The sequence below is a fragment of the Balaenoptera physalus genome (genome assembly GCF_965194825.1).
Source record: "Balaenoptera physalus genome assembly, chromosome: 2".
Taxonomy (NCBI): Eukaryota; Metazoa; Chordata; class Mammalia; order Artiodactyla; family Balaenopteridae; genus Balaenoptera; species Balaenoptera physalus.
In genome coordinates, this window is record NC_138883.1 from 140,048,020 (window position 1) to 140,066,369 (window position 18,350).

General features: G+C 37.9%; 1 long non-coding RNA gene across 1 annotated transcript; it reads right to left on the minus strand.

The window, feature by feature from the left end:
• Window positions 1-16,358: 16,358 nt before the first annotated feature.
• LOC309654425 lies at window positions 16,359-17,261 on the minus strand. The gene is made up of 2 exons (XR_014260242.1): window positions 16,796-17,261; window positions 16,359-16,468 (listed from the first exon to the last, which is right to left on the minus strand). It is a non-coding gene; the product is annotated as an uncharacterized lncRNA (long non-coding RNA).
• Between the last annotated feature and the right edge of the window lie 1,089 nt (window positions 17,262-18,350).

The following is an 18,350-nucleotide window of genomic DNA, read 5'->3' on the forward strand; positions in this document are numbered from 1 at the left end:
AATACACAAATCAATAGTTGGGACGTGTAATTGCAAAAGGCTTATTATTTTATATGCTCTTTCAGGATTCTTGAGAAATGACCAGAGGAAATGGTACAGGGCCAAACCTTGCAAATGTAAGCAGAGACACGATGCTAAATTTTCCCCATCTTACTGCTCAGAAATTGACAACTTCAGCAACCAAAGAAGATTGCCTGTATACACATGATATGACACACATCACCTAGGCAAATCATCACCCACACAATCTGGAAAACAGGGAAGGGTTAGATGTTATGAGAGCTGGCATATGAGCAGCATTAGATTATTATAAAAATAATGTCACCTTCTATGTAAAGAGTGCCTTGCTCCTGCCGAGCTCTACAGTACAACCATATCTTATTGTGAATTCTATTAATACATGATGTTCAAAGTCATCTTTCATGCACAGATCATTATTGGTTTTCATTCTCACACAGTCCCAGTATGGGGCTACCTAAAATTAATCTTGTTTCAGAAGCAGAGATTCTGTGTATGAAATGCTATGGTCATGCAATGCTGCTCGTACTAGGAGAATAAAAAATAGATCCAGCCTTGCATTATATCACAACCATGCAATTCTCCCAGTGCATGCTTAGAGTAAGTAATCTGGTAGCCCCCACAGCTCTGACTCCAGAATGATAATGATTCTACCTGTCAATAGAAAACCTGTCCCACCTGCTTGCTCCATCACCCATGTCAAGTGAGATGCCAGTAAGTTGGATAGACCGAAGGATGTGCTGGGACATTGAGTGACCTTAACATACGAACTGGGAATGTTTCTGAACATTTATGAGCCATGGTTTACTCATTCTTAAAGTGAGCACACAGGACTTCCATGGTGGCGCAGTAGTTAAGAATCCACCTGCCAATGCAGGGGACATGTGTTCAGTCCCTGGTCCGGGAAGATCCCATATGCCGTGGAGCAACTAAGCTCACAACTACTGAGCCTGTGCTCTAGAGCCTGTGAACCACAACTACTGAGCCTGCGTGCCACAATTACTGAAGCCCGCAGGCCTAGAGCCCATGCTCCACAACAAGAGAAGCCACTGCAATGAGAAGCCCGCAACAAAGAGTAGCCCCCGCTCACCGCAACTGGAGAAAGCCCACGTGCAGCAACGAAGACCCAACACAGCCAAAAATAAATAAATAAATAAATTTATAAAAAAAAAAAAGTGAGAACAGATGTTTGTACTTCAATTAGACCATCAGCATGATTAGCAATAAGTGACTTTGAGTCAATCTAGCTCTTACTGTTATGGAAAAAATGAGATTTTGGACAACAATGAGGAATATTCGAACTCTTCTTGCAGTTTAGAAATGGGATAGATTTTACCATGGAGATAAAGCAATAAATGAGAGGCCTTCTATCATTATCACAATTCAAGTTCTCAAGGAAATTCTTCAAATTTACACTTTACTTTTCCTCATGAGTTTGCTGTCTCCATCAGAAAATACACCTTCTAATTGAAAAAAGAAAGAAAGAAAGAAAGAAAGGAAGAAAGAAAGAAAGGGAAAGAGGGAAGGAAGGAAGGAAGGAAGGAAGGAAGGAAGGGAGGGAGGGAGGAAGGAAGGAAGGAAGGAAGGAAGGAAGGGAGGAAGGAAGGAAGGAAGGAAGGAAAAGAAACGCTCCAGACTGGAAATAACTTGGAATATGGTATCATGGGTGATCAGCCTCATCTGAAGTCTAGCGTCAAGCGCACCATCTGCTCCATTTAATTCTGTTCCCTGTCCTCTTAAGGAAACATGCTCTCTCAGGCTTCTGAGAGTTTACATAAACTATTCCTTCTTGAAATGCCCTTCATCTCCATATTTACTAGAACAACTGAAACCAGACATTCTCCACCTAGCACTGTTTATGTTACAAAAATCAAATCCAAACGTTTGAGAAAAAATATCCTTCCTGCCTTTCATTACCAAAACCAAAGACAGATTGTGGAGAGGATGGTCTTAGAAAGAGGTGAATGGGGAGAGAGATTTAGAGGAGGGTGATGACCAAGCACTGAGAGGAGAGAGGGAAAAGTGTTGTCCAGTGACTGATCTAGAGACCTTAGGGTTAGGGGTGAATGAACAACAGGAAACTTGCCTTCTTCCCCAGGGACTTAGCAAGAAAACACAGTGGCTGTGTCATTTGCCTAACTCAGAACCTCCCCTACTGCCCTGGACGCCAAGCACATCAGCACTTACCAGTCTGACCTGAAGACCACCAAACCATTTTAGAGAGTTCTGCTATGTGTAAGAAGCCACCTAATGTAAGTCCTGGTATAAGAAGGATCCCCTTTGGAATTCCTTCGTAGCCAGAAGGAAAAGGTTTAAAGCCAGGTTCAATCTTATTTTAGAGAACTATTGTGTCATTTTGTACTCAACTGATTTTTGAGATGAAGTTTTATATCTCTTAAAATCCTGTCTCGAGTGCATTTTCCATAGTAAACATTAATAAGCAAATGAGGATTCATTTTTGTACAATTATCCCCCTAAGTTCCTTGGAGGCCTAAGTCAGAACACAGTGTGTAAATGTTCACAGCCTCTGCCTATGCCAGTGTCATTTGTATAATTAACACAGGGAGGAGGGTGCTGATGTAGTCATACCTGGCTACCTCAGAATAAATCAGTCCCTAGATAAAGATCGCTTTCCTGTATTCTAAGACAGAGCCCTCTGTATGTTTACCACTCTACATTCCGCCCACTTAACAATTTGAACCCTTTTCTTTCAAACCCAATAATACCTCCTCCTTCCTCTTTCCCTTGTCTGGATGGAGGATATGAAATGGTTAGAACCTGCAGGAGAAAGACTGGGAGGAGGAGATGCCTTAAAGTGACTTACTTTCTTCAGCCTCAAAGTGGTGATTTTCAAGCCATGAACAACTAACCTTACCAAATCTTCCCCTGATTTTTCCCCCTATGTACTCATAGCATTGTTGGGAAAATTAAGAGTAATGCTTGGAAAGAGTATGAGATTTGTGAGTGCTTCAAGTATAAGCTGCAATTATGTTAAGTATTAATAATGCACTTGTTAAAGTCATTTATATTCCTCCTCATTTTTTATTCTTTTTTTCCTTTCTGTTATTATGTGCATGATTCTTTTTTTAAGGTCAGGCATTATATTATAAAAAATGAGATGCACCAGAAAAGAGTATTTTATGCAAATGCTAAGGGCTGCACAAGAGTAAATGAAAACAATTTATAATACGTAAAGTTCTAAATCAGCTGGTGTTTAATAAAAAACAAAGTTTAGACAAATGTTCCCCATAAATCACTTTTGAATTTATTTAGCATCCTTTTTCTTTACAATACAACAGCTTCTTAGTTAAGCTAATGCAATGACTTAGTAAAGAGTTGACAGTGACTCCCCTGTGTATGACACGTGTCCCCTCTTCTGAGCTTTCATTTTATTCTGATTTTATATTGTCTCAGCCAATCTGGACAGCATGTGTGTGTGTGTGTGTGTGTGTGTGTGCAGAAAATTAACGTTCCATGTAAGACAAATCTGTATCCATATTCCTATGCAATAACTCTGGTTATCAGCTTAGTTACCCAGTAGTTAAAATTCAAGATCTGACAGCGATCCTGATTTTTTATTTCTCTCATACTCACATATTGTCCATCAACAAGTACCACAAGTACTCCCTTCAAATGTAACCTAAATCCAACCATTTCTCATCATCACCACCCCTTCCACCCTAGTCCACATCAACCAACACACTACTAGACTATTGCAATATGGTCTCTCTCTTTTCACTCTTGCTTCTCTACTATCTAAACTCCACTAGGCAGACTGAGTGACATGTATAAAACATGTATCAGAAAGAATCTTTTTTTTCCTTTTCTGTTATTATGTACATAATTCTTTTCTAAACACCAGATAATGTATTATAAAGAATGAGATGCAACAGAAAAGAATCTAGGATGTGGAGAGCTAAAAAGAGCATCACCTCCACCTAAAGAACAAGAAAAAGTCAGCTAAACTATAAAACTACAACATTGTCTAAACCCATCAGATTGTTAAAGTCACAGGACAACCAAGTGAACTAAAATCCATGGAAGAAAATCCCTGCCTACCCCGCCCAAGGACAGATGAAATGCACAAGCACAGGATACAGATAGGTTCTGCAATAGAAGCAGGAAGAAAAAAATGAGTTAAACTATGAATAAGTTGCTAAAAGCCAAGTGTGGGCTAGCCTGTGAGTACAGCATTGCTGGTAGCTGCAGATAGGCAATGTTTACATCCACTCTCAAGCTCTTTGTCTGTGGACCTCCACTGGGTATGTTAGGAAAGATGAGACACACTAGGAAGCTAGAGAGAACTTATCAAAAGAGTACTGACATAGAGGAGAGAACAGGCTGCCACTGTTAGAAAGGCATAGAGCCTGTGCTCCTGTTCAGACCCATCTGTCTTCTGTCATGTGGAGCAAAAAAAGCCTTGAACCAGAAAGGAAAGAGCAGCAACACTGTCATCCCCAGAGTACAGGTAAAGACCCATTGTTGTGGGGGGGAGGAGGTTAGGTATGAAAGAAAATGGCATCCATCCCTGCAGGAGGGGTAGCAGATTGTTCTGAGCCCAGAATCCTAATCAGCACTAATAGAAGTTTTCTACCACTAGAAGAGGAGCAGGAAACTCCCACAAGACCTGTCATAGAAAGAAGACAGAGTTTGCCACCTGACACAGAGAAGATGGGAGACAAGCTAAAACTCTCTAAGTTCAGGCACATACAGCCTACCTAAGTGAGGAAGGATCAGGTCAAAATAGACCCTCTTCAATCAATCATATTATCCTAGCAAGCCAAGGTAACAAGTAAAAAGAGTATATAGCTGGGAGAGGAGAAATATCATGGAGGCTACCCCCTCTGTGATACAGACATACAGTGATGGCTAAAAGCTGAAAGTGGAGCACAAGCATTAGAGAAAAATCTTCTAGTAAACAGCTTCCACTTTAAGAAAAAGGCATCCGAAGAATTTGAAGATTATTATGCACTGAAATTAACCATAAATACAACAAAAAAACAAACCTATCTCAACTCCTAAGTTGAATCAATCTCCCATACTAACTGCCTGAGAAGAGATATGTCCATTTCCAGATGGAAATACTGTTGACTTCAGTCTCTTCTATTCTGCATGAGATATCTGTCACTCAGTGCCATAATATAAATAACATGCAAAGAGTAAAGGAAATGAAATTTTTTTAAAGAGACAAAGAAATCAACACAACTAGACTTACAGATTACACAGGCATTGGAACTGAATCTTAAAATATCTATGATTAGAATCTTAAAGGATCTAGTGAAAAACATAAACAATATGTGTAAATAAATGGAAAATTTCAGCAGAGAGATGGGAATTATAAAAAAAATGAGTCAAATGGAAATTACAAATAATAATACTTTTTAAAAGTATTATATCAAAGATAAAGAATTACTTGAATGGGTTTATAGTAGTCTCAATTGAGCCAAGAAAAGATTCAATGAATGTAAGATTAAGTCAATAGAAATTACCTAATCAAAACCAAAAAGAGCAAAATAAATAAAACAGCATCTAAGCCTGTATGAAAACACCAATTCTTCTAAAATGCATGTAATTGTATTCCCATCAATAGAAAAGAAAAAAATATTGGAAGTGAAGAGATACATAAAGAAATAAATACCAAGATTTTTCCAAAAATAATGAAAGATATAAAGCTACAGATCCAAGAAGTGCAGTGACTCTCCAAGATTGTTTTTTTAAAGACAAATTAAACACCAAGACATATTATTCAAACTGCTGAAAACCAAAAATACAGAGAAAATCTTGAGGGACACTTGTGTAAAAAGACATAGTACATCCAGAGGAACAAACAAGAATTATAACATACCTCTTAGCAGAACAAGGCAGACCAGTAGAAAAATGTAGTGATATATTTAAAATTCTGAAAGAGAAGACCTTCAAGATGGTGGAGGAGAAAGATGTGGAGATCACCTTCTTCCCCACAAATACATCAGAAATACATCTACATGTGGAGCAACTCCTACAGAACACCTACAGAATGCTGGCAGAAGACCTCAGACTCCCCAGAAGGGGAGGACACTCCCCACGTACATGGGTAGGGCAAAAGAAAAAAGAAAAAACAGAGGCAAAAGAATAGGGACAGGACCTGAACATCTGGGAGGGAGCTGTGAAGGAGGAAAAGTTTCCACACACTAGGAAGCCCCTTCACTGGGAGAGACGGGGCAGGGGGAAGCTTCAGAGCCACAGAGGAGAGTGCAGCAACAGGGGTACAGAGGGCAAAGTGGGTAGATTCCTGCACAGAGGATCGGTGCCAACCAGCACTCACCATCCTGAGAGGCTTGTCTGCTCACCCAGTGGGGCAGGTGGGGGCTGGGAGCTGAGGTTCTGGCTTCAGAGGTCAGATCTCAGAGAGAGGATTGGGGTTGGCTGTGTGAACACAGCGTGCAGGGGGCTAGTGCACTACAGCTAGCCAAGAGGGAGTCCAGGAAAAAGTCTGGACCTCCCTAAGAGGCAAGAGACCATTGTTTCAGGGTGCACGAGGAGAGGGGATTCAGAGCACCAACTAAACGAGCTACAGAGACAGGCATGAGCCACGGCTATCAGCGCAGACACCATAGACGGGCATGAAATGCTAAGGCTGCTGATGCAGCCACCAAGAAGCCTGTGTGCGAGCACAGGTCACTATCCACACCGCCCCTCCAGGGAGCCTGTGCAGCCCGCCACTGCCAGGGTCCCGTGATCCAGGGACAACTTCCCTGGGAGAACACACAGTACGCCTCGCTGTTGCAATGTCAGGGTGGCCTCTGCTGCCACAGGCTCGCCCTGCATTCCGTACCCCTCCCTCCCTACAGCCTGAGTGAGCCAGAGCCCCCTAATCAGCTGCTACTTTACACCGTCCTGTCTGACCGAAGAACAGAAGCCCTCAGGCGACCAACATGCAGAGGCGGGGCCAAATCCAAAGCTGAAAGGGAAATGTTCTTTCACAACAAAGGGAAATGTCTGTTCCCAGGAGCTGTGGGAACAAAGAGGAGAAAGGGAAATCTCTCCCAGCAGCCTCAGAAGCAGTGGATTAAATCTCCACAATCAACTTGATGTACCCTGCATCTGTGGAATACCTGAATAGACAACAAATCATCCTTAAATTGAGGCGGTGGACATTGGGAGCTACTGTAGACTTAGGGTTTGCCTTCTGCACCAAATTTGTTTCTGGTTTTATGTTTATCTTAGTTTAGTATTTAGAGTTTATTATCATTGGTAGATTTGTTTATTGATTTGGTTGCTCTCTTCCTTTTTTTTTTTATATATAGATTTTTTTTTCCACTTTCTCTTTTGGTGAGTGTGTATGTGTATGCCTCTTTGTGTGATTTTGTCTGTATAGCTTTGCTTTTACCATTTGTCCTGGGTTCTGTCTGTCTTTTTTTTTTTTTTTTAGTATAGTTTTTAGCGCTTGCTATCTCTCCATCTGTTTGTATTGTCTTTAATTTCTTTCACCAGTGTCTTATAGTTTTCTGCATACAGAAACCTACCTTCTTAGGTAGGTTTATTCCTAGGTATTTTATTCTTTTTGTTGCAATGGTAAATGGGAGTGTATCCTAACTCAAAATGGATTAAAGACCTAAATGTAAGGCCAGACACTATAAAACTCTTAGAGGAACACATAGGCAGAACACTCTATGACATAAATCACAGCAAGAACCTTTTTGACCCATCTTCTAGAGAAATGGAAATAAAAACAAAAATAAACAAATGGGACCTAATGAAACTTAAAATCTTTTGCACAGCAAAGGCAACCATAAACAAGATGAAAAGATAACCCTCAGAATGGGAGAAAATATTTGCAGATGATGCAACTGACACAGGATTAATCTCCAAAATTTAAAAGCAGGTCATGCAGCTCAATATCAAAAAAACAAACAACCCAATCCAAAAATGGGCAGAAGACCTAAATAGACATTTTTCCAAAGAAGATATACAGATTGCTAACAAACACATGAAAGGGTGTTCAACATCAGTAATCATTAGAGAAATGCAAATCAAACTACAATGAGGTATCACCTCACACCAGTCAGAATGGCCATCATCAAAAAATCTAGAAACAATAAATGCTGGAGAGGGTGTGGAGGAAAGGGAACACTCTTGCACTGTTGGTGGGAATGTAAGTTGATACAGCCACTATGGAGAACAGTATGGACGTTCCTTAAAAAACTAAAAATAGAACTACCATACGACCCAGCAATCCCTCTACTGGGCATATACCCTGTGTAAACCATAATTCAAAAAGAGTCATGTACCACAATGTTCATTGCAGCTCTATTTACAATAGCCAGGATATGGATGCAACCTAAGTGTCCATCGACAGTGCCCATATATATAATGGAATATTACTCAGCCATAAAAAGAAACGAAATTGAGTTATTTGTATTGAGGTGGATGGACTTAGAGTCTGTCATACTGAGTGAAGTAAGTCAGAAAGAGAAAAACAAATACTATATGCTAACACATATATATGGAATCTAAAAAAACAAAAAAAAATGGTTCTGAAGAACCTAGAGGCAGGATAGGAATAAAGACGCAGACGTAGAAATCAACTTGAGGACACGGGGAGGGGGAAAGGTAAGCTGGGGCAAAGTGAGAGAGTGGCATGGACATATATACACTACCAAATCTAAAATAGATAGCTAGTGGGAAGCAGCCACATAGCACAGGGAGATCAGCTTGGTGCTTTGTGACCACCTTGAGGGGTGGGATGGGGGGGTGGGAGCGAGACATAAGAAGGAGGAGATATGGGGATATATGTATATTTATATGTATAGCTGATCCACTTTGTTATAAAGCAGAAACTAACACACCATTGTAAAGAAATTATACTCCAATAAATATTTTTAAAATATAATAAAATAAAAATTATGGAAGAGAAAAGAAAACCTGTCAATCTACATAATTATACCCAGCAAAAACATATTTCAAAACTTAAGATTAAATAAATACTTTTTCAAAAAACAAACACATCAAACAAACAAAAAGCTGACTTTATTGTCAGCAGATTTAAGCTACACACAATATTGAAAATTTTTTTTCACTCAGAAGAAATATGATACCAGATAGAAACTTGAATCTGCAAAAAACTATAGTGAAGTCTGGAAATGCTCAAAATAAAGGTAAATATATAAAGACCATTTTTAAATTAGTAATGACTCCAAAGAATAAGTGACTATCTAACAAAAAAACAATAACTGTTTGGGGATTTACATAAAATATGTAAAAGTATCATCTATGCTAGCAATATCAAAAAAGTAGGGAGGAAAGAATTGGAAGTCTATTATTGGAAGGTTTTTACACCTTATGTGAGGTGATATAATATCATTTGAAAGTAGACTGTGATAAGTTAATGATATATATTGTAAATCCTGGAGGTAACATTAAAGAATATTTTAAAAACAAGCAGTGATAATAAACCAATAATAGAGATAAAATAGAATCATTAAAATCATTATGTTTGTCCTTAATTTGAATATTTCTGATATGGACATATTTTAGTTATTATCGTCTAGTGGACTCCCCCAGAACAAGTCAAATTGCAGTTATCATTGCATAATAACTGCAAATGATTGTATAAAGTAAAACCCTCAGGGAAAGCTTTTTTGTTTACAAATTACTGTGTAAAAAACAGATGTGCATCATGATCTGTGACCTAATCAAATCACTTCCTTCAAAGTCTGTTAGGGATTAGTTATTGCACATCTATTACTCAGCTCTTGCACAGACAGCAAAGTATGTAGTTTTGTTGCTTCCATGTCACCCAGTGATAAGCCAACATGACATTTTATAAAAATGGATAATCTAAAGAGAGAATTGGCCAAGAAAAATGAACATGCATCAAAGAAACAAAAAGTGATGATGCTATAAGTGATATTCAAATTGAACATAAATAAAGTTATGGAAGAAGTAGCTGATCATAGGTATAGTGATACCATTGTTGTCCAACAGACTGTAGGTATGCAGCCAGAAGAACTTAGGAAAAACTTACTGATGCAAAAGAGGGATTTGGTTGTGAAGAAAAAAATTAAAGTGTCCCAGAAGAAGTGATGCTGGTAAAAATACATTAAAGGAACTCTCAAAGATATTTCATGACACTGGAAGCACAAAGGACAAAATGTTGAAAGCTGATACAAACTTAGAAAAGAGTATGACAATTTGTCAAGAAATAGACAAGATGCTTACTCCATATGATATGTTCTATTATGAGGAGGCAAGCACTATTCAATCGACTCCTGATAACTACTTTACAAAGAAATAAAACCTTAATTCTTAATGTTTCTAATGTTTTAAATTACAGTATACTAAGGAAATTTTAGTTTTCTATTTATCATTTTCTATACATTTATAACATTAAGAGAGTATTTAATGTTTTGAAAAAAAAAAAAATAAGGGCCACAGAACAATCATAGACTATCCCATTGATTTTTACTATCACTTTGTGTGATTTCAGCTTGCATGGTCATTTTTATAGTCCCGCACTACTGTGTAAAGCAAAGGCTTCTTGTAATCAATCCCAAAGCAAGCAAAAAATGGAGAAAAGGTCAAGAAACAGAATGAATTTAAAAAAATAGCCAGGTGATATTTTTTTAAAAAAAATAACAATAATTTCATTAAATGTAAGTATTCTAAACATCTCAGTTAAAAGACAGATATTGCCATATCAGACTCTAAAAAAAGCAAGGCCCAAATTTAAGTATAAAATATAATTATAAGTAAGAAGATAGAAAAAGAAATGCTATGAAAACACTAAGCAAAAGGAAGCTGGAGTGGCTATATAAATATCAGGCAAAGTAGACATCAGAATAAGGAATATTACCAAGGATTAAAAAAAAGTATTATATACGGACAAAGAAGTAAAAAAAAAAACCCCTAAATATGCATGCACCTGACATAAAAACTTCAATATATATGAAGCAAAAACTAATAATTTGTGACTTCAGAAATCCTCTCAGGAATACATAAGGCAAGTAAAAATATACTAATATAGCTATGGAACACCTGAAAGAGAGTGTTACCCAATGAGACCAGGTGCCACTTATAGACACATCATCAAAGAGAAGAATTATATTCTATGCCATAAAAAAGCCTCAACATATTCAAGTTAATTTAAATTACATAAACTATGTTATCAGATTATGAAGAATTAATTATAAATTTTTCAATAACAAAAAATATCTAGAACTATCTCCCAAATTTAGACATTAAACACACACTTCTAAATAACCTATGAGTCAAATAAGAGGTTACAAAAGATATTAGAAAATATTTTAACTCAACGGAAATTAAAATAAAACATATTCAGATATGTGAGATGCAGCTAAAGCAGTGATTAAAGAAAAATGCATAGAATTAAAGGTATGTTCTGTTCGAAAAAAAGTAATGTCTTGAATCCATCATCTAAACTTTTACCTTATGAAACTAGAAAAAGAAGAACAAATTGTACTTATAGCAAGCAGGAAAGAAGGACATAAAAATAATAAGCAAAAATGAATAAAATTGAAAAAGAGAAACAATGGAAAGAGACTAATTAAAACAACAACTAGTGTTTTTAAAAGATTAATAAAATTGATAATCTCTTAGTCCAATATCTACAAACCACAGCCCATGGGCAAATCCAGCTTACTGTCTGTTTCGGTAAATAAAGTTTTATTGGAACATAGGTAAACGCACTTGGTTATTTTCTCTGGTTGCTTTCCACTACAAGAGGGTTCAGTAGTTGAAACAGAGACCAAGTGACCTGCATATACAAAAAATATTTACTATGTAGTCTATTATACAAGAAGTTTACCAAGTTCTATCCCACTCTCACCCAATTGAGGAAGAAAAAGAGAGAGAATAAATACATTTTCAATAATCGAAATTTTGAAATAGGGGATTTTATTACAGATCCCATAAATATTAAAAGGATAATAAAGATATAAAGCAAAAAACAAAGAAACAAAAACAAACCTTTATCTCACAAATTGGATAAATTAGGTGAAATGAACAAATTTCTTGGAAGACACAAACTACCAAAGCTCTCTCATGAAGAAATGGATAACATGAATAGTTATATATCTATTAAAGAAACTGAGATTGTGGCTAAAATCCTTCCCACAAAGAAAACATCAGACCCAAGTGTCTTCACTGAGGAATTCTACTGAACAGTTAAGAAAGAAATAACATCATTTCTACATAAGCTTTTCCAGAAAACAAGAGCAGAAGAAACATTTCCCAACACATGTTATAAAGCCAGAATTACGCTGAGATCAAAACAAAAACAATCCACAAACAGAAATCTGCAGAGTAATATCCCTCAGGATCATAGGAACAAAAATCCTCAACAAAATATTCAAAAACTGAGTCCAGCAAGATTTTAAAAAGATAATACCTCATGTCCAAGGAGGAATGCAAGTTTGGTTCAACATTAGAAAATCAATTAGTGTAATTCACCATACTAGTAGACAGAAGAAGAAAACTCATACAATTGTATAATAGATGCAGAAAAAGCCTTTACCAAAATTTGACATCCATTCATGATAAATACTCTCAGCAAAACTAACAATGAAAGGGAACTTCCTCAGGGTGATAAAGCTCATCTACAAAAAAACTTACAGCAAATATCATGCTTACTAATGAAAACTAACTGCTTTCCCCTTAGACTGACTCTGCATTAAACTGTTTCATTCCCTCATATTGGTTTAGCTATTCCAACCAATTATTTTCTTTACAAATTCCTAGTAGGGAGAAAGAAGGAAGCTTAAGTAGCACCCTCATGGTAGCTTTTGACCTAATTGAGGGGATGCGTTAGAAATTCATAAGTAGTGATACAGTAATAAAAAAGTAAAACTGATAAAAAATAAGACGTTTAGCATGCTGTTGAAAATGCCCTATCGCTATGTGTGCAAATTGTCATATTTGGGGACAGACTCAGATCTTACTTCAGAGGACAGGTGATCTCTATGTGCTAGGATTGTGCTGGCAGGTCTTTTGGTGGAAGGAGGATTTGACTGTAAAGCAAAATAACAGAAAAAACATTCCATACATAATCAACAACAAAATGCAGTTCTTCCTCTTGTCTCAAGAGGAAAATACATCATTTTCTTTGAGAAACAGAACTGGAATTAAGACTAACCAAAAGAAACCTGGTGAAATCAGTAAGGAGCCTCTAAACAACTGCTTTGTAGAATTTTCCAGCCACAGATTCTGTCATTAAAAGTACAAAAATGACTATGGTCCCATCCAGGCTTTCTGCTCTCCTAGAAGCTGCTTTACGGCCAGAGGTAAGAATTTGACACTGCCTTTGATCTTCTGATTTGAAAAGTTCACAAAGAACATGTAGAATGAATGACTGGCCTTATGTTAACAGACCATACCATTCTGTGCCAAGATCAACTTTTTGCTAAACCCTGTCCTGAAAAAACAACTTTTGGTCCATCAGCCAGGCTGGACAAAGGTCAAAGTTATATTCACCATGCATCTCTTTCTTACAAAAATATTTTGGGTTGCACTATCGCTAAGCTACATATAACTGATATAGCTTATCTGTGGTATCTTTTCTTTAATTCCCCCAAATCAAATACAAAAGGCTTTCTAGATTAGAGGTGCCTGTTCTCAAACAATAGGTGTTTGTCTAGCCTTAAATAGACACCCATGGGACCACCTTCTGATAAAAGGTGATCCACAGGTCCTAAAGCAGCAGCTTCCCCTAGGAAAGTGGTTGAGGCTAGCACTCACCCTTAAGGGCTCAGAACTTAGATAATGAACTTGGATAATGCTTTCCAAAGCCAAATGAGAGCAAATTGAAAGAGTTCAGCCCACCTTGGTGAGAAAGGACACCAAGTTTCACAGGGGGTTTTAGTCACCACATTGATGACATTGGTAGTGAATGAATTCTACAGTGAAAAAGCAAATGGTTGTATGAGAGAGGATGTGAAATAGTAGCAATCAGGAAATGTCACTGGGTCTAAGACTCCTTCCAGCGCTCTTTTCATCTCTGATGCAATACAGCAGTCATTCTCCCTGCCAAAATCCAGGATGGGATAAGCAAAAAAACCCCTATTCTTCCCCAGCACAGCTGAGTTCCAAAGGGGGATGATGCAAGAAAAAGAGATCAGAGGGAGGGGAAAAAGACAAGGAAAAGGAAACAGAGCAAGAACAATTACAAAACCGTATACGACAAGAGAGGTCATTGCCTGGAGAAGGAATGGCAGATTTTATAGACTTCTCTATTGCCTGCCTCCTTCCCATAGAGCAAAAGAGCATGAGATCAAAGACTTTAATCATCTCGTTCACTCCTGTTTTTTCAGTGGCTCATAGAGGGCCCAGAGTAAGCTGATGCTCAATAAGTACTTGCCCCATAAATGAATGAAGGAAAATATAATGAATACTTACGGTGTATTAAATAAACAGACTACTCATTAAGTTAACTCTCAATTAAATTGTTTTACTCTCCTATATTGGTTTAGCTATGTTCATCAATTATTTTCTTTACAAATTCTTAATAGAAAGAAGGAAGGAAGAAGAGAAAGAGAAGGAAGGAAGGAAGGAAGGAACGAAAGAAGGAAGGAAAGAAGGGAGGGAGGGAGGGAGGAAGGAAGGAAGGAGGGAAGGAGAAGAAAAACACTGTAGGCATTGTTGCATAATCATTATCACTATTTGGACTGAGTATCAATGAATTGAAAAACAAATTGAGATCTTAGTGGCCAAAGAGAGCAGACCAGTCTAACTGTGCCCCATACAAAAGAAGACATTTCTTCATTCTTCCTGATGGGCACCACTTCGAACAGATGTCTTCTACTGTAATTCAAGGCACTTTTCTGTCTCTAGGCTGACCTCCTCTGACATTAACTTTGTAGACTTGAATGTCCTGCCCTTGTTCCAACACGGTGCCTTTGCACATACTGTACTTGATGTTTGAAGCATCTCACCTCCCTTCTTCGGTTGGCAAACACTTACAAATGTCACAGGTGAATGAGTCTTCTCTGCACCTCCTCCCTGCTCTCTCTACACTTCTTTCAAGCTGTCTGTTGTCTAGCCCTTATGACTCGGTATGATGACATTAGTTTGCCTCTTAGATTCTCCCACCAGGATGTGAATGCCAGGAGTTGAGAGCATTAGTTTGCATCAAGCACAGTGCCTAAGCACAGAGGAGACAGTATATAAGTATTAAAGGTAAGAAGTGAGGGAGAGAGAGAAGGAGGAAAGGATGAAAAGAGGACATTTCTTTCTATAAAGAAACACAATATCTCCCTCTCTGTATGTTGCAGTAATTAAATCAGCCTTCCAGAACCAATAGAACTTCAAATTGTTTCCAAAAGTTGAAATTTCATTTAAGAAAGAGACCCTTCAAGTTCTACTCTTTTAGACAATCATATAACCATTTTAGATAGAAATCTAAATGTTTTATTGGACAAATCCTATGACAAATCCCCAACCCTTTCAATCACTATTCCTTCAAATAGCCTTTTTGAAGTTTGCTGACTTATGGCACCAAGGTCCTTCTTTCCTTTCCACGCCAAACCTTATAACTGTCTTCCCTCCGTTATGAGGACTCTCCTCCCCTGCTGATTACAGGGCAATTCTGGGAGGGGGCATTCAGTTATTTTAAATGCAAGGAGAGCATGTGATTCTGATGTGTAAAGGAGGGGTGAGGCGCACCAGCTCAGGGCTACCCAGCAGTTGCTTGCTCCCTTCCTAGAGACGTAGTGCTTACAAATAATAGACACTTATTTTAAATTTTGAGTCTACAAGGATTGTGTAAACCTAAGATAACTCAGGGTCCATATAACCTCTGGGGAGAATTGCTATCTGATGCCTTATTGCTGTCAATTTTCACCCAAGAGAAATATCCATATGTCAATATCCACAATGCCTAGGATTCAACTTCCCTATCCAGTTTTGAAACTCAGGATTTCCCCTTTTACCCATCATTAATCTTCTGATTGACAAGAATCCTCAAAGATTATGGTTAGTGGTGCCTAGATTACATTTGCAAGTTCCTTTTGCACCCCGAGATGGAAGTCATCTGGGCTGAGGATTTAAGCTTCTTTAAGCAGGTAAGCACTTGTTTCCTCCTTATCTATCCTGAGTAGTCATTGCATTTTTACATTGTTATCTTCTCTCTTACCATTTTAAAGCCTAGTTCAGTTACTAAGAATCTCATAGCAAACTAAGTTGGGAATAACTCTCTCTTCCCCCTACCACCTGTTAAATGGCATCACCTGCTTGGAATGGGCCTAAAGCCTTGTGCTATTGACAAAGCTTAAAAGGCCCTTTGTGTTCTATTTAGTACCTTTGCATGTTTCAATTCCTTCTCAACTTTCATCTTTTTTTCTTTTTGAATTTGATTTTATTTGGAAAATAAAATGTTTATTTCATTAGATTTCATTAGGTCCCATTTGTTTATTTTTGTTTTTATTTCCATTACTCTAGGGGGTGGGTCAAAAAAGATCTTGCTGGGCTTCCCTGGTGGCGCAGTGGTTGAGAATCCGCCTGCCAATGCAGGGGACACGGGTTCGAGCACTGGTCTGGGAGGATCCCACATGCCGTGGAGCAACTGGGCCCGTGAGCCATAATTACTGAGCCTGCGCGTCTGGAACCTGTGCTCCGCAGTGGGAGGGACCGCGATAGTGAGAGGCCCGCGCACCGCGATGAAGAGTGGCCCCCGCTCGCCGCAACTAGAGAAAGCCCTCGCACAGAAACGAAGACCCAACACAACCATAAATAAATTAATTTAAAAAAAGAAAATGCAAACCTTAAAAAAAAAAAAAAAAAAGACCTTGCTGTGATTTATGTCAAAGAGTGTTCTCTACGTTTTCCTCTAAGAGTTTTATAGTGTCCGGTCTTACATTTAGGTCTTTAACCCATTTTGAGTTTATTTTTGTGTATGGTGTTAGGGAGTGTTCTAATTTCATTCTTTTACATGTAGCTGTCCAGTTTTCCCAGCACCACTTATGGAAGAGACTGTCTTTTCTCCATTGTGTATCCTTGCCTCCTTTGTCATAGATTAGTTGACCATAGGTGCGTGGGTTTACCTCTGGGCTTTCTGTCCCGTTCCATTGATCTATGTTTCTGTTTCTGTGTCAGTACCCTATTGTCTTGATTACTTTGGCTTTGTAGTATAGTCTGAAGTCAGGAGTCTGATCCCTCCAGCTTCAGTTTTTTCCCTCAAGATTGATTTGGCTATTTGGGGTCTTTTATGTCTCCATACAAATTTTAAGATTTTTTTGTTCTAGTTCTGTAAAAAATGCAGAACTAGAACAAAAAAATTTTATAGGGATGGCATTGAATCTGTAGATTGCTTTGGGTAGTATAGTCATTTTCACAATATTGATTCTTCTAATCCAAGAACATGGTATATCTCTCCCTCTGTTTGTGTCATCTTTGATTTCTTTCATCAGTGTCTTCTAGTTTTCTGAGCACAGGTCTTTTACCTCCTTAGGAAGGTTTATTCCTAGGTATTTTATCCTTTTGGTTGCAATGGTGAATGGGATTGTTTCCTTAATTTCTCTTTCTGATCTTTTGTTGTTAGTGTATAGGAATGCAAGAGATTTCTGGGCATTAATTTTGTATCTTGCAACTTTACCAAATTCATTGATTAGCTCTAGTAGTTTTCTGGTGACATCTTTAGGATTCCCTATGTATAGTATCATGTCATCTGCAAACAGTGACTGTTTTACTCCTTGTTTTTCAATTTGTATTCCTTTTATTTCTTTTTCTTCTCTGATTGCCATAGCTAGGACTTCCAAAACTATGTTGAATAATAGTGGTGAGAGTGAACATCCTTGTCTTGTTCCTGATCTTAGAGGAAATGCTTTCAGGTTTTCACCATTGAGAATGACGTTTGCTGTGGGTTTGTCATGTATGACCTTTATTATGCTGAGGTAGGTTCCCTCTATGCCCACTTTCTGGAGAGCTTTTATCATAAATGTGTGTTGAATTTTGTCAAAAGATTTTTCTGCATCCATTGAGATGATCATATGGTTTTTATTCTTCAATTTGTTAATATGGTGTATCACATTGATTGATTTGTGTATATTGAAGAATCCTTGCATGCCTGGGATAAATCCCACTTGATCATGGTGAATGATCCTTTTAATGTGTTGTTGGATTCTGTTTGATAGTATTTTGTTGGGGATTTTTGCATCTATATTCATCAGTGATATTGGTCTGTAATTTTCTTTTTTTGTAGTATCTTTGTCTGGTTTTGGTATCAGGGTGATGGTGGCCTCATAGAATGAGTTTGGGAGTTTTCCTTCCTCTGCAATTTTTTGGAAGAGTTTGAGAGGGATGGGTGTAAGCTCTTCTCTAAATGTTTGATAGAATTCACCTGA